Source organism: Zonotrichia albicollis, chromosome 4, assembly GCF_047830755.1.
Source record: "Zonotrichia albicollis isolate bZonAlb1 chromosome 4, bZonAlb1.hap1, whole genome shotgun sequence".
Classification (NCBI taxonomy): Eukaryota; Metazoa; Chordata; class Aves; order Passeriformes; family Passerellidae; genus Zonotrichia; species Zonotrichia albicollis.
The window spans coordinates 18493047-18508609 of record NC_133822.1 but is presented as its reverse complement, the minus strand read 5'-3'; the positions used below and the strand labels follow the sequence as shown (position 1 = coordinate 18508609).

At 40.9% G+C, this 15563-nt stretch overlaps 1 protein-coding gene across 5 annotated transcripts in view; it reads left to right on the top strand.

Moving 5' to 3' along the window:
- DUSP16 (dual specificity phosphatase 16) overlaps positions 1–15563 on the top strand; it is a 62548-nt gene that overhangs the window by 10391 nt on the left and 36594 nt on the right. Inside the window, exon 2 of one of the 5 annotated variants that reach the window (XM_074538996.1) lies at positions 14426–14539. The exons of the other annotated variants lie outside the window; for them this stretch is intronic. The gene's annotated coding sequence lies outside the window, so the exon portion shown is untranslated. The remainder of the gene's footprint in view (positions 1–14425; positions 14540–15563) is intronic. 5 annotated transcript variants of the gene reach the window in all.

Sequence of the window (15563 nt, the reverse complement as noted above, 5' to 3'; positions counted from 1 at the left end):
TTTTCCAGCTGTGCATGTAGACAAGGTTACCACGGCTGGCTGCTTGACCCAGTTCCTCTCTGCCTGTAGCTGCTACCCTAAGCCTGCTGCTTAGGGTAGTTTGTGTGACTGTTCATACTTCATTCGAGGCCAAGTTGGGGAATAAATTCTCAAGTAGCCTATTTTCTTTGTGTTTGGTTTGAAGCAGACCAGAAATCCATCATACTGTTTGCTCCATAGACTCTAGGTAGTTGTTTGCTACATGCCAGACCTTAAATTACCTGCTTTCTCAAAATCTTAGAAGTAAAATACTTTATATGCTGTCTTTTCCTTTCTTCTGTATTCTGCCCAACTGACTATTACCTTTGTTGTCCAAAAGAAGTGGGTTTAGTCACAGTAAAAGGGGAATTGGAGAACGTTAACATGGATCTGCGGAAAGTAGTGGAGCTCTCTCTCTCACATGAGGATGACACAGAGTGCATTTCTGTGACAAGTAACGCCAAAGCCTTGCAGGTACTGAGATTCTTTCTCGTCTTCCCAGCCTCTCTTTTCAAACTCACTCTCTAATGGCTGTCAGGTTCCCACAGTGAGCCAGAGCTGGGAACCAGAAATGCCTGAAGATTGTTTGGCTGTCGTTTACTGCTGCATTTGTTTATTCTACTTGGTTGTACAGTCAGTTTGTGACTGCTGTAGCTCTTTGAGTCAGCCTGCTGGATTAACTTGGGAGCTGGCATGAGGGAGGCTGCTCACTGGTAGCCCTGACTTCGCTTGTTTTAAGCTGCCATGGAATGTACCCCCTCAAGCTTGTCTTCTGCAGAGGCAGCAAGAAGTATATTCATGGCATGGATTTACCCACTGGAAACCAAGGCTGGAGCCATTGATTCAGGCTATTAAGCTGATTACTCTTTGTTTGCCAGTGTGCATTCAAGTTGGCTTGTCTTGGCTTCCCAGGGCTCCAGGAGCTTTGTGCTCCATTGGAAACTCTTGCCTGCCACCTGACAAATTCAGAGCTTGGGTTCTGTCAGGATGCTTTTGCTCTAAAACATGGCCAGGACACAGACATATATGTGTATGTGTTTTCATGTACACATCCACATACAAATCATGTACATGAATGTGCACATGTGAATATATACCCATATACTCCTCCAGAGTTTGTATCTTATAAAGCTTTCACTCAATGTGACTTTCTTTTTGGTTTTTTTGATGGCTTATATGACAAGAAAAATTATTAAGTAAGGCAATTAATTAGCTAGGAGAACAAAATAGCCTTGCAGATGATAAGTCTTCTTAGGCTCTCTCTAGGGGTAATGAATTGAGAAAATCTGGTGACATGGTCTTCATATAGGAGGTAGTTTTAATGTCATAGCTATCTGAAGTAGGCAGGTAAATTTTGTACATTTGGTAGGTTATGGTGTGTCTGTCTGATCAGAAGTCACAAGCATATTCATTACTTATCTTTCAAAGGAAAGTGAAATAAAAACCTCTTCCTACTCGAAAGCATTTACTTTGCATCATAATTATTTGGTAAAATGAAAAATCTCTTTTCTGACATGAGAATGCATAGCTAGTAATGTCTATTCATTTTTAACCCTGGTTTTCTTTCCTTTTCATATTAACTTAAATGGTGCCAGTGTTCAGAGTTGTCTCTGTTCTCACTTGTTAATAGCTTGTGTCATCTCTGCCCATTGCTCTGGGGGGAGTTTTGATTAAACCTACAACTCCATTTAGCACTCCCATTCCTGTTCAAGTGGTGGTGTCTGATTTCTTTTTAATCCTAATGCTATATTTTTATATCATTTCAATCCCAATCATTTGTGGCTTTTGAGTATTCCTTACATTTACTCTAAGTAATAGCATGGTGACACCAGGACATGTTTTTGGAGTCCTGCCTGGAGTGAAAGGGTTCTGCAGGTTCAGCTGGAGCTCTGCCGAGCTCCTGGTGCTGCATGGCACTGCTGTAATGGGATGGTGTCCACACTGGAAGAGATGGTTTTGCAGAAGATCTTGTCTTGTGCGGATGGGAATCCAGAAAATCCTCCTGGTGAGCCTGCCATCCCTACAGCATGTTGGGACTAGCCATGTTTCTAGTGACATTTTGTCAGCTCAAGGCTTTTGTCATTCAGGGAAGAGGGGTTTTTTTCCCTCTGCCAGATCATTAAGACTGCATTTTGATAACTTATGCCAAATTTGCATGTGGGTTTGGCAAACCAGCCAACTGAAGTAGCCTGTCTGTCGTGTCCGCACAGCTCTGTCCTTCAGCCAGGTGTAAATCTAAAGTGGTTACTTCCCAATGGTTCCATCCAATGTTGCTACTATCAACAGACACATAAATTTGGGTTTTCTTCCCACCTCCTTGGGTAGGGAATGGGTGCACATGGTTGTAAATATTACATTTATCTTAAAATTTAGATTTTTTTTTTAAAACTTTTTGCTACAGACTTCAAAGTGAGCTTTCTAGAAAGTCTACATAAAGTCCCTTCAATCAATGGGAGATGACATGCTCAAAGACACGTGAGGAAATTTAATGGTGTCTTTGGGTCTGGGAAAGAAGGGTGGTTCTGTATCCTCCCTTATTTCTTGCCATATCCTCCTTTATGCCTGTCATAAGGTCTGTCAAAAGCTCTGTGTGGCTGCTCTTGACTAACTTGTTCTGGTACTGAAGTTCAGCAATCTTTGTCTTTTTCTTCTTTTCTGTCATGTATAGCACTTTCTACAAACACTTTGTACCTATGCTGAAATAGCTTACTTTGTGACTGTTGTGACCATTGGTGGCCATTACATATTTCTGTTTTCTTTTCAACCCTTAAATATTTAATCCCCTCATAAATACTGAGAACATGGTGCCTTATTCTTAGTTATTAAGCTTTTTTACTCTTAGTTAATCAACTTTTTTCCCCTCTTCTTCTGCTGTGTGAGTCCTGACTTAATCCATCTTGAACTTACCTTTTGCCAGCACCCTATGTGGGAGGGGCCCTTGCAAAGAAACTTGGTTTTGTTTTCTCAGTTATTATTATCTAGTTCCTGATATCAAATTTAATTGCACTCTTTGATTTTTGTGCATAAGCTCTTATGATTTTTCTTGTATCTGATACTTTTTTTCTATCTGCTGTCACTTATATTGCTTTCTGTTTCTTTACTGAGGCTTTGATTCACATTTTTCTGGGATGTGCTCATTTGGCCTGTGTAACCTCAAAAAAATGTTACCATTTCAACATAATGACTCTTTTCTTTCATGGCTTCCTGTTCCCTTTCCTTGTGAAGTGGTATGTATACCTTCCACAACTTCCAGACTCAGCTGGGAGCTAAACACGCAGCTTTTCATTTCCTCTCCCTTCTCTAACTGAGGATCTTTTGGACCGACCAGCAGTGTCTAAACCACTGTTTGTGAAGCACAGCAGCATGGCAGGGGTTTTGGTGGGAGCTCTTCCAGGAATGTGGTGAGCTGGCTGTATTATGGGCCCTGGCATTCGGCAGTGACCTGCCTTTCCAACATATTGTAGGATCCTTCTAGTGAAGAGCAGGGGAAAAGCTTATTTTCCTATTGTCAGGTAAAGAACAAGCACAGAACAAAACATGTCCCTTGGCATGACCTGCAGTGGTTCAATGGCTAAATTGAAATGTAGATTCTCCATCAAATTAAATTCCTCTTGGCTTGGCTCGGTGTTCCCCTTACTTCCTTCTCTAAACAGAATTGGCTGGACCCTTCCCCCTTTTCCACAGTGTGATTCCTTGTTTAGTTTGTGGGAATTGCAAGAGCTCTGATGTTTTTCTGAATTAAAGATGCCAGATTCGTAGTGAGTTCTTCCTCCTTCCTGTTGTTCCTCCCCTCCTCCCCTGATGGACTCTCTGGGGAGTTGGTTTGTTCTGATTTCCCTTAGGAGAAGACATTACCTGATCAGCACTCATGGCAGCTTATGGTTCCTTGTGTGCAGAGGGCTTCAGTTGACTTCAGTGCCATTTCACCAATGGAGCTAAGGAAGGCTGGGCTGCAGTAGAGTGGACTCTTTCTTCTGTGTCAGCTGTGTTCATTTCATTTTCCCTCTGGATAGGTTTCCATTTTGAGATACACTCTGTCTGGAATGACATCTCTGCAGCCACAAAATTGTTATGAAACGCTGAACACAGAGACCTTGCTATCAAAATACTTGTTTCTTCATCTTGTTTTGATCACTGTTGTGAAATGGAATGATTAAGAAGTTCTACTCCAAAAGTAGAGAAAAGGTATTGGAGCTTGCATCTTTTTTGTACAAAATAATGCTGTCTTGAGACCCAATTATTCAAAAACAAGTTGTAATGAAAATATCCTAAAATCCTCAGCTTTAGCTTGGTTGTATCAAATACTTGGTAAAACTCCAAAGTGGTAAATAACTTGGTTATTTTCTTTGTGGAGTACTAATCTTGTTTACTTTGGCATGCAAAACCAAAGACACAGCTTATTTTTACTTAGTGTACACTTTTTTTAGAGTATCCCTTCCATACAGTATTAAAAAGATTTATTACAGAACCCAGCAAGCCAGGCACAGACCATGGACTGCTGTGTTTGGTGGTCTCAGAGGCAAAGTGTTCACCTAGGCAGTTCTGGTCAGCACAAAAAGTCTTGGTACTGATGCCAAAGTCCTTGTAGACAGTTCAGCAAATAATGGTTTGGAGGGAGTGTGACAGAGGTGACAGTCTAATATTGTTTTATATGGCTAAATAAGGAAATAAAGATGCACCTCATGTAAGAACAGGTCTGAAAAATTACATTTGCTGCAGTGTGTAGGTGTGAGCAGCATAGTTAAGGCAAAAAGAAACACTACTGTGCTACTAGAGAAGAAATCATGTGCCTAGGTGAGCATCTCTCATCCTTCTGTGTGTTTGAAGTGTCGTAGGATGAAGTGGTAAAATGAGAAGAACTCTAACTTCAATGTAGAAGTCTGGGGACAAATCCATCACATAAAATGGTGTAAGAGAAGGAAACTGAAAAAGGGGAACCTGCTGGCTGTAGCAGGTAGCTGAATTCCTTCAGGAAGGTACTGGAAATCTTTTGAGCGTGCACTGACTTGATTTGAAAGTGACACCATTACCTAGTGTTGCATTTTTCTAGACTGGCCATCAGTTACTCATGTTTTCTTTCTGTCACTGCTTTTATTGCAACATGTGGTGGTTAAAATCCAGGAGAAAGTGTAATGACATCTTAAGTTTCCTGTCTTTTCAGTTACTTCTGTTAAAAGCAGGAATTTATTTTTGTTGATGATGCCAACAGTTGACATGCACAAGATGCCATTTTCAAAGTAAGTCTTTAACAAATAAACCCACATTATTTTCTGTAACTTCTGGTGTGAATACCTGTCTTTCTGCTTTTTCTCTTGAGATTATATTACAAGCAGTACTGGTTTTCTTAACATGTGATTAGGTTTGCTGTAGAGGTTTTAACAGAGCTGAATTTTGACACCCACTCTAAGATGAGATGAGCTGTCAAGGTGATTGGTTTACACCTGATGGTTCCTGACAATCCCTAAAACATTTAATGTAAACTTGTTTCTTCTCTATCAGGACAAATCCCTTGACCACTGCTGTTTCTGTGGTATCTTGGAACTTAGTGCAGATGGTGTGTATTGAATGGAGATTTATTTTCAGGTTGTTGGTTTTCTTAGAAAACTCAAAGCTACAACAAATGGCCAAGTCTTCTGATGGAACTTTCAGATCTGACTGTGTCTTTTTGGGTGCTAATATGTAATGCTGGGTATTCACTGAACTGTTTGTATATGTTGCCACAGATTTATTTATCTCTTAGTGAGGATGTCAACCTCAAACAATTAAGCTATATATATGGTGTTATAGCAGATTAAATAACTGCTGCATTCAAATATTAAAATCAAATCACAGTTGATCATGATGACAGTATAAATAGGGTAACAAAATTACCAGTCCTTCTAGGAGGCTTAATCTCTTGTTCTTTATGGTTTAGCATAAATCTGTGAATCATAAACGGTGGCCCAGTGTTGCTCTTCTCCTTCATAATTATTTAACTTTAAGGTTTTCTTAATTGTTGTGAGACAATCAAAAGATGCCTATCTCAGCAAAGTGATGGCACTGTTTCCTCCAGGCTGCTCTCTCTCTGTGGAGTTTCAAATGCTTCTGCCATGGTGGATGCATCACCATTCCTGCTTGGGGCATCAGTAGTCTGGAGGTGGATTTTGCAATTTTGTCTGTGTCTGAAAGTGCTGGTAATCTAATTGCTGGGTTCAGACAGGGAACTTGCTCCTTAGAAAAGCTTTCTCAGGGATAGACCTGAATGCATTTGAATGTCTGAAAAACCCAGGGGTGGGGTGGATTACCATGGGAATTGCCTTTTAGTCTTGCTGGATAGAGATACAGCTTGTGAAAGGCCTCAGGAGGATTTGACCATGCCTTAAAAATACAAAAAGGCACCCATATTTAAATTCTTAGTCTGGTTCTCTGTGATCATTTATCCCTAAAAAGAAACATGAGTTCCAAGTCAGTAAATCTTTCACTTGATGTCAGTTGCTCACCAAAAGAATTTTGGATATGACTATGATTTTTCCAAGCTAGACATCTTAAAAGATACTTACCTAGACTATTCCTTGCCCCATCTGGGAGCCACTGCTTTAAGTTGTAGGTGTCACATGCAGCAGTAGGTGCCAAGTGTAGTGGAGCAGGGCATTTTACTGCACATCTCTATCTTTGTTGAGTTGGGACAGGGTGAGTGTTTTTTCACATGTTCTTCTTGGAGCTGGTGAACTTTGTCTGTTTATTCTTTTGGAAGAAAGACCTCAAATGCTTTTAAGCAGCTCATGCAGAGAAGGATCTTGCTATTTCTGTGGTTACAAGCTCAGGTGCTGGTAGAAAGGGTGTTTTCATTGGGCAGGCAGAGAGAGAAGCTGATGTTCCTGGGTAGATCTGTGCTACTTAAATTGCTATCTGAAGTAGGGCAGTTTCCCTGGGGAGTCCTTTTCTTGTTTGAGTGGGGCTAAAGGTACAGCAAGAGATAGTTTCTTCTCTGCTGCTTTCTTCATGCCAGTCTACCTGAAGCACAGTTGCTCTGGCTCTAAAACTGCCATTAAGCTTCCTCAGAATACTTTTATTAACTGTAATTGCCTGTACAGTTTGACAAGATTAGCAAAGCATGGAGAGCACTTGTTACTGTTAGTTTTTTCTTTTAATGACAGAGTTCTTTGGATTTGGCACAGTCTGTCTGCTGCAAACTCCTGAAGTAAAAACAGTGAGGCCTTGGCAAGAAATACAGCTCTAGCAGGAGGATGTTTGGGCCAAGGACTGGTAGCCAAGCTCTTACCTTTCCACATAAGATTTTCTTTAACGGGAATGCAAAGGAGATGGGACTGCGGTTAAATAATTACTCCTTGGTTGAGGGAACAGCCCTGAGGGAGGTGCTCATGTGATAATGAGCGTCCCTATTGTGCTGTGTAAGAGCAAGGACGCTGTGCTGACACTGTGAGCAATCATCACACTGGGGCTGGCTCATACCTGACTCTACACACCTGTGCTGAAAGGCACTATTGACTTCAGTTTTACCTCCAACACACCAAAAATCCATGGCAGTCCAGCATGTGGGACAATACTGTACTTCAGACTGTGCAGCAGGGCTTTGGACCTTCATGCCCTGGCACCATCCATTTGTACCAGTGGAGTGGGAATTCTGTGTGGCCAAGTTTCCTTTTCCCATCCAAGCAGTGCATACTTTGTTTAAAACCAAAGGTGTATCCTGGGGAATACTGTACATTTTACAGATTAATTGATCTTCTTGGAACACTAGGGTATTTTTCCTCTCCTTCAGTTATTCCAGCATGCTTCTCACTCAATTCCATACACAGTCCCTGTTGTCTGCAGCAACTTGTTTGTGCTGGTGGCAAGTTTATTTTCCATTCCTAACACTCTTTGTGTATCTGAGCAGGAGCAATAACACAAGCTTAGAGATCTCTGCTTTGTCCAGTGTTTGGTAATGTAATGGCAGCAAATACTGCCATTACAGTACCAAATAATTTTGGACATGGCACTCTGGGATGGTGCACCTAGAGATGCTCAGCCTGGTCCATCTGCCCTGCACTGTGGATTGCCAAGGAGGAAAGGTTTAGCTTGGGTATGTAAAGCTCTCTAGCTGTGCCATGAAGTGAGCTTGCACAAATAAACCCTCCTTTTTATCAAGGCTGGCTTGAGCTCTACACTGGTGGTTTGGCTCAGAGATAGCTCATAAGTCTTTGGTTTAAGCATCTCCCCTGCATGCTGTCCTGCACCAAAGCGTGCATGCAATATCAGAATAATTTAGCTGCCAAACCCATTTAAAAAACCTCTAAAACCTGCAGCCTCTTGCTTTTTCACTAAAATTCATGGATATGGCCTTAAGCATACCTTTGATGTCAGGTGGTCTCCCTGCCAAACCTAAAGCTGGTTCTCAGCAAGGTCTTATGTGGTTATGCTTTCAATAGAGTGCCAGAAAGCTAAACCTTAGCAAGACTGGGCTTTAAGCTGATGGTGAGAACAAGTTTAGGAAGACTGTTTTAGTCCTGGATAGGACATTGCAGCCTAGATACATTTTCTACTAGAACTAAGTAATAGGTTTTATTTATTTTGCCTCTTCCAAGGCAGTCTAATCTACATTAAAACATAGATGTTCTAAAGAATTATTTGGATTTGTGCTTGATCTTTGCCATCTCCCAGGCTGTAGATTACTTGCCTTTGGAAGCACATGCCCCAGGCATTCCTGCTCTGCCTTGAGCCCAGTGGTGTGGCTGCAGAGGAAGAAGGCTGAAGAGGGTGGGAGGAGCCCTTCTCCTTTCCCCCTTTGCTGTGCGTGTGCTCAGCTCTCTTCCTGCACGTTCTGACCCGTGCTAGAATCCTATCAGGGAGGGCAGGGGCAGTCAGGGATGAAGCCTGCTGGAAAACATTTCTCACCTTAGTCTGCACATCTGAAATGCTTTTGGTGTTCATTGGTAGGCGTTGGCTCCTTTTGCTCTGTGGCTCAAAGCACCAGGGTTAATCTTTTTATGCCACTTGGTGTTCCTGGGGAGAGCCTAACTGCAGACACCATTCCCAGGGGCAAAACAGCTCCAGATAACATTTCAAATAAAATTTAAAAAATGAGCAGAATGACCCCAGGTAACAAACACATCAACTACTTCTATCTCTGTCATGACTTTATAAAGGTAAATGTGCTTAATTTCCCCTGCTATCTTTGGTAAATATGCTTATTATCACCTGCTGTCTTTGTCACTGCTACCTAAGTCAGCTTGGAACTCCAGGAGAAGAAAATTTTTTTTACTTTAAAAGACCTAAGTTACTGTCTCCTCACTGCATTGCAGGATGAAACTTCTAATTCTGGAATTTTGATTAATGCACTACATTTTAAGTTGTATCTAGAAATGGTCAAAGTTTTGCAGTAACCTGGAAAACACTCTAAAGGAAAGTAATTTTCCTATGGTGTTTTTGTGAGGACTTTTATTTGTTTGGGTGGATTTTTGTTTGTTTAATTTTTCAGAAAATACAAACATTTTTGTATTTTTAAACAGGTGCAAGAGGGGTTTGTAAGGAGAAGAATATTTTCAGTTTCAACTAACTTATTTGGTGGAAACAGGCAAGGTTTCAGGAACACAAACTTCACTTAAATCTTGAAAAAAAACAGTGAATATAAAGCTAGGTCAAGTGTCAATTAATAGCAATAAACAACTTTATAATCCAGGGAAAAGTTTGTTTATGGGAAAAATCTACCAAAAATCTAGTAACTTCAAGATGGCTCCAGGATTTTCTTGTCTTGGTATTAACTCCAAGAATTTGGGTGGGGAGAGTGTTCTTTCTTTGAGGCTATCTTTTAGGTTTCTTTGTGCATTTATCACATATTTCCAGTGGTGTGACTTCAGCCAGACACTTTCCATAAGAATATGATTCACTGTGTAATTTATGACATGCTTGGGGATGTGCTTTGGACTTCTTTTCCTGTTTGGGAAGAGGGACAGGCTGGATGTGGAGATGTTTTGGAAGCCTTGGCTGCTGTTTCTGTGTCACAGTTTGGTTCTGTTTCACGTCAGTGCATGTGAGGAAGGGCTTGTGCATCTGGAGTTCATGCCCTCCCTCTCCTTATCACTTCATACTAACCTCTCATAAAAGATATCACCTCTCCCTGCAAGACCTGCCTTTCCTGTATCCTTGGGCACTTGCAGATGCAGCAGGAACAGCAGGGATCTGTTGGATATGCAGTTCTTGTGGACCACATCTGTTTGTTTTCTATCATAAAGTACCTGGGATTTTCTGTGGTGCTGGAAATGATTGTGGGATGATGTGCCTTTTCCTGAGACAGAGTGGGATGCTTTTCTAAGGATGTTAAGGGTTCATGCAATAGCATTGTTGCATAAATATGTAATACAGGTTTGAACATACTGGCATAATAGTTTAAAATCTACCAAAAAAACCAAAATAAAAATGTCTGTATAAGTTGTGAACATGACCTCATGAATGAGAGTGGGAGAGCCTGGGCTAGCATTACATCTCTCATAGCATAGCCCCAAGAGAAATGCTTTAGCAGCATAAAAATGGCCACTTTTTCCTCTTTTCCTTCTGCTCCAGCTTGGTGTTTATAGGTAAAGTCTCTGCAGTGGGAAACAGAGAGTGTGTGCATCTTCACTGCAGCAATGTTTAGTATAGCTGTTTAGTGACAGGCACAAACTTGAGCCAAATGGTGAGAATTGGGATTGCTAAGAACAAACTTGCAGGTGACCATTTTTAACCAGTGACCTGGTTTGTGGGGTTTTTTTACCTACCATTGTATTTATAGAGGGCTTTCCTTTACTCTCACCTAAGAATTTTTGTGCCCTCATCTTAAGAGGATATTCACACAAAAATCTGATTGTGCCTGTTTGGGAGAATGTTCCTTGTTCAACCTGGCCTTGGACATTTCCAGGGATGGGGTAGCCACAGCTTCTCTGGGCAACTGTGCCAGGGCCTCACCACCCTCATAAGAAAGAATTTCTATTTCTTCTTAATATATAATCTAAACCTGTTCTCTTTCATTTTGAAGCCATTCTCTCTTGTCCTATCACTACATGCCCTTCTCTGACTTTTTTGTAGGCCCCCTTTAATTATTGAAATTATTGGACTGAATTAGTTAAAAACACCTGTTTCCTGCACCTTTTAGTGAGTGGTTCTCTTCTGGATGCTGTGAGGAAGGTGAGGCCTAAAATGATAAACTGAATACAGACACATATTCCTAAACTTCTAATTAGTAAAGTTAGACAAAATAAAAAAAAATAGAAAAGGAAGAAAAAAACCCCAAAGTGTGCAGTATTTGACGGGAAGTCAGTGTAACTGCCTTGAAACTGGAGTGGCATGCCTGAGTCAGTGAAGTATGAGCTAAGAACCTGGCAGGAGCCTTTTGCACAAAGGAAGGTTGAGAGAGTCTCTCAGGAAGCCTGTGCGCTGCTAAATGTGGCATGTTTGAACATGAGACTGACATCATTGTGAGTTCATAGTAGTGAAAGAACAAAGTATCAGCCACAAATTAGACTGACCTAATTTTTAAGTCACTTATAAAAACTTAATAGCACAGTATCTTGCTTGTGCAAGCTGTTTATTTCTATCCCAGCCTCTGACTACTTCATTTAAACTGCAAGTTAACCCTCTAAACTGTTAAAGGAGTCGTTCAGGAAGGTGGGGGGTGTTTGAGGGGTGCTGCAGACTTCCTTCCTTGGCTCTTTTTCTACTCTGACCTCAGTTTTCACATAAAGGAAGTGATTAAGGACCACCCATCATATACCTTCATCCTTCAGGATCAGTTTCTGGAGGTAAAAACCTCAGGACTGCTACCAAATCCCAGCTCGTTCTTATTGGCTGCTCACATGCAGACTGGAAGTCTGTCTGCAAATTGCCAGAACACGTGCCAAGGGTATCAGCAGGAATTTATATAGACTGAGTAAGCTATTATAAAACCAATCAGTATCATTTATTGATGTATCCATGATTGTTGACAAGGAACCAATGCTTCTTCCATTGCTGAATACTTAAGAAATACAAGGATCTTGCAGTTTGCAGATGATAAACTTCTTTCCAAGTATTTTAGTTGGCTCTGCATGCCCTGAAGTTGATCCATTCTGTTGATGTATTACTTCAGTTTTTGCAGAAATATTATAAACTCTCCAAGCTTGGGATTACTTTGACAACAGTCAGTGCCTTTCCAGTTGCTTTTTAAAGGGCTGTAAAACAAGACACTTCTACAGATTCTGAAGAAATGTAACATTTATAGTTTTGTACAGAGCTGTGCATACATGTAAGCACACATCACATGGGATAATATGGGTGTATTTTAAGGGAGTATATTTAGTTTCTCTTTGATATTCAGAATTCTGTTATAAACCAGAGAGGTTGCTATAAAACATTTCTTGTTGATCCTGGTCCTTGAGTAATATGCCTATCAGATAATAACATAATTTACTCCCTTGGTTTGGTATTGTTCATTTTTTCCCTTCAAAATTACAAAAATCCTGGTCCCTTTTGGTTCTTGCTCTCTACATAAAATGGTGGTTGCATTTTGTCAGTTGTTTTTGAGGGGGTTTCTGTATTTCATGGTTAGGTCACTTTTCATTTTCTACATCAGGCAGGAGCACCTGGAGGGAAACTACAAGAGATGTTCCAAGGGTGTGGAGTGATAGGACAAGGGGGAATAGCTTCAACCTGACAGAGGGCAGGGTGTGTTTAGGGATTGGGAAGAAATTCTTCCCCGTGAGGGTGGTGAGTCCCTGGCACAGGGTGCCCAGAGAAGCTGTGGCTGCCCCATCCCTGGAAGTGTCCAGGGCCAGGTTGGGCAGGGCTTGGAGCAACCTGAGATAGTGGAAGATGTCCCTGCCCATGGCAGGAGGGTTGAAATGAGATGGACTTTTAGGTCCCTTCCAACCCAAACCATTCTTTAATTCTACTTCAGTGGTAAGGTTTGTAGTGATGCAAGAGGCACAGCTGGGGAAGAGAAGTCATCCTCTGCCCTCCTTCTCCCATTGTACAGATGTGTGCAGCTTCTCTTTTCAGCCATGTGGTTACCATGTTAGAAATGTGACTTTGGCCCTGCTGCAAGTCTTGTATAACATTATTCAAATCCAAAGAAACATTTGGGATCCTTTGGGAAAGACACACCAGAGGATGTGACCGGGATCACAGCTCAGTGAGGTGCCATGACTCCTGCTTCTGTTCCTGACTGAGGCCCTGCTGGTACCATCTTGTCAATTGAGTTAATATTTGAAAGCAATTGTAATAAGCAAGCCATCATAGTTACCTTTGTGGGTACAAATTAGGTATGAAAGCATGTTCTGTTCCCAGAGTGTGAGGTGTCAGTAGTCTTACACCATGGTGAGAGATTTGAGTCACAATCATCTGGATCTAGGGGTCTGTTAATTCGTTTTCTGTGCCTCATCTGCAATTCAGCCATCACTCCATATCATAGCCTGAACAGCCCAGAATGGAGGCCTCTGAGCAGGATTACTGCAACTGTTTAATTTCTGGGAACATATAACAACTTGATTTATTTCTGCTTGTTAATTGTGAGCCATTGCTGTACAGCATATTCCTCAAACTTTCCTTTTCTACTCCCACTTGAAGATAGCTGGGCTGTCCCCTGTTTGTGGACTTGCTGTTTTCCGGCATCTATTCTGTTTCCTTGCCATGTAAATGTCATTTAAGGAGAAACTCAATTAAATTTAACTGCTGTAATGAGTAGGACTGAGCTTACATATGTGTAATGTCAATGTTTTATTTGGCCCAGCCTCCCATCTGAAGATGCTTCTGCATGTTTTTATCACTATGTAGCATACACTAGTGGCAATATTTATTTTGCATAAAGCATGCAGAGGGCTTTAAAATGAGTTTGATAACAAACTTAATCAACACTTTTATTAGGTTTTTTTTTTTTAAACTTCTAGATATTTCCCTGTACAGCTGACAGGACATGCATGCAGCGCAGTGCAGCGCTGTGTCTTCAGACACAAGCAGGAAGAAACAAAGTATTAATGTTGACAGTTTAAAAAAAAAAAAATTCCTTTCAAACTTTCTCATGCCCTGATGTGAAGGGGTTGAATGTGCATGTTGCCTTCCGGGAGAGCTGGTGTCATTTCCTCAAATGGGTAAAAGACCAGAACGTTTTAACCCACGTTGTTCCATACCACGCAAGCAGATTACAAGTCTCTGTCCTTAAAGGAGATTGACTCATTTTAGTCATTCAGTTTAATTTAAGAGAAGAGTGAATAAAAAGTCTGCTGCAACAAATTCATCCCTGCCTTGCCCAGAAGCTCTTCTGATTAATATCCCTAATAGAATTGCCATCATTATCCTCTGTCTTTAATCCATCCTAGTTCTTGGTTTCAGATCCACCTTCTGTTTTTATCATACAGTGACCACGAAGTAGATCAGAGTTACCCTTTTTTAAATCTAGTTTTTGGCTCCTTATTTGCAGGACCATATTATTTGGATGTCTCCCCCTCAAAGGTTCTCATTAGGCAGAATGCCTTATGTTTAAAAGTTAACCACTCTCTGAAGAATCTGGGATCCCATCTTACCCTCTTTCCTGGTAAGCCTTTGAAAGAAGTAGCATGGACTATTATAACAGCTGTGCTTGATGTTTATTTAGCACTACTCTTCAGAGCACTCCTCTTTTTAATCTGTTTCTCAGGAAAAAGATGACCATGAAAATACAAAAGTCTCTGTGTTGGTCTGCAGAGCTACAGAACAGGCGATCCAGAACGTGAAGCTTGTGTAGGAGATTGAAACCTTGGTGTTGTGAAAGATGCTGCTGTAAAGCACCCATGTCATACAAATAGTATAGATATGCTGGAATTGCAACAGCTTGAGGATTTATGAATTAGTTCAACACCTTAAGGTTTTCATTGTGTTACTTTGTTTTCTTTGTGCCTTTGATATCTACCATACAGTTGCTGGTAGAGGCTGGCAGGTGTGGGCAATTGGTCACAATTAGACAATCAATCTTTGCCATTTGGTGTGCAGGGCCAAAGTAGCACTTGTGATGTGTTTTGTGGGGATAGGCAGTTGTCGTTCAGTTCAGTTGTCCTTCAGTTTTAATTTGGTTTGTGAATTCATGTGTTATATGCTGTGGTATTGGATTGGATCTCTTCAGACTTGGATTACATAAATAAGTGAAAGAATTTTCTAACTTACTGTAAATTTTATAAATATTATACCAGATACTTCATACAAGATTAGATTTTTGGGAGAAAGGGGAAGGTGGTGATGTCCTTAGAGGAATGCTGTCACATTTGACTGTTCCATCTCTCCCTGGCTTCTCTCTTGCTCAATTCTCCTCACTCTCTGCCATGAGAGGAATGCTCTGCATAACCCCACTGGTTGGGTTTGTTTAGCTGCAATTTAGGGAAGGCCCTGAGCAAGAGAGGAGAAAAAAAGGCTTCAATTTTTAATTCTGGAAAAGAGAAAAAGATATTTAAATAAGGCCTGGAGGACTTCTTATTTGCCAGAAGTGAGTATAAAGACAAGTTTATATCCTTCTGTAACTCACCCTAATTGAAATTATGTATATTTCTTTTTCTAAAGTCAGCAGAACAATCCTGGCCTCTTAATGA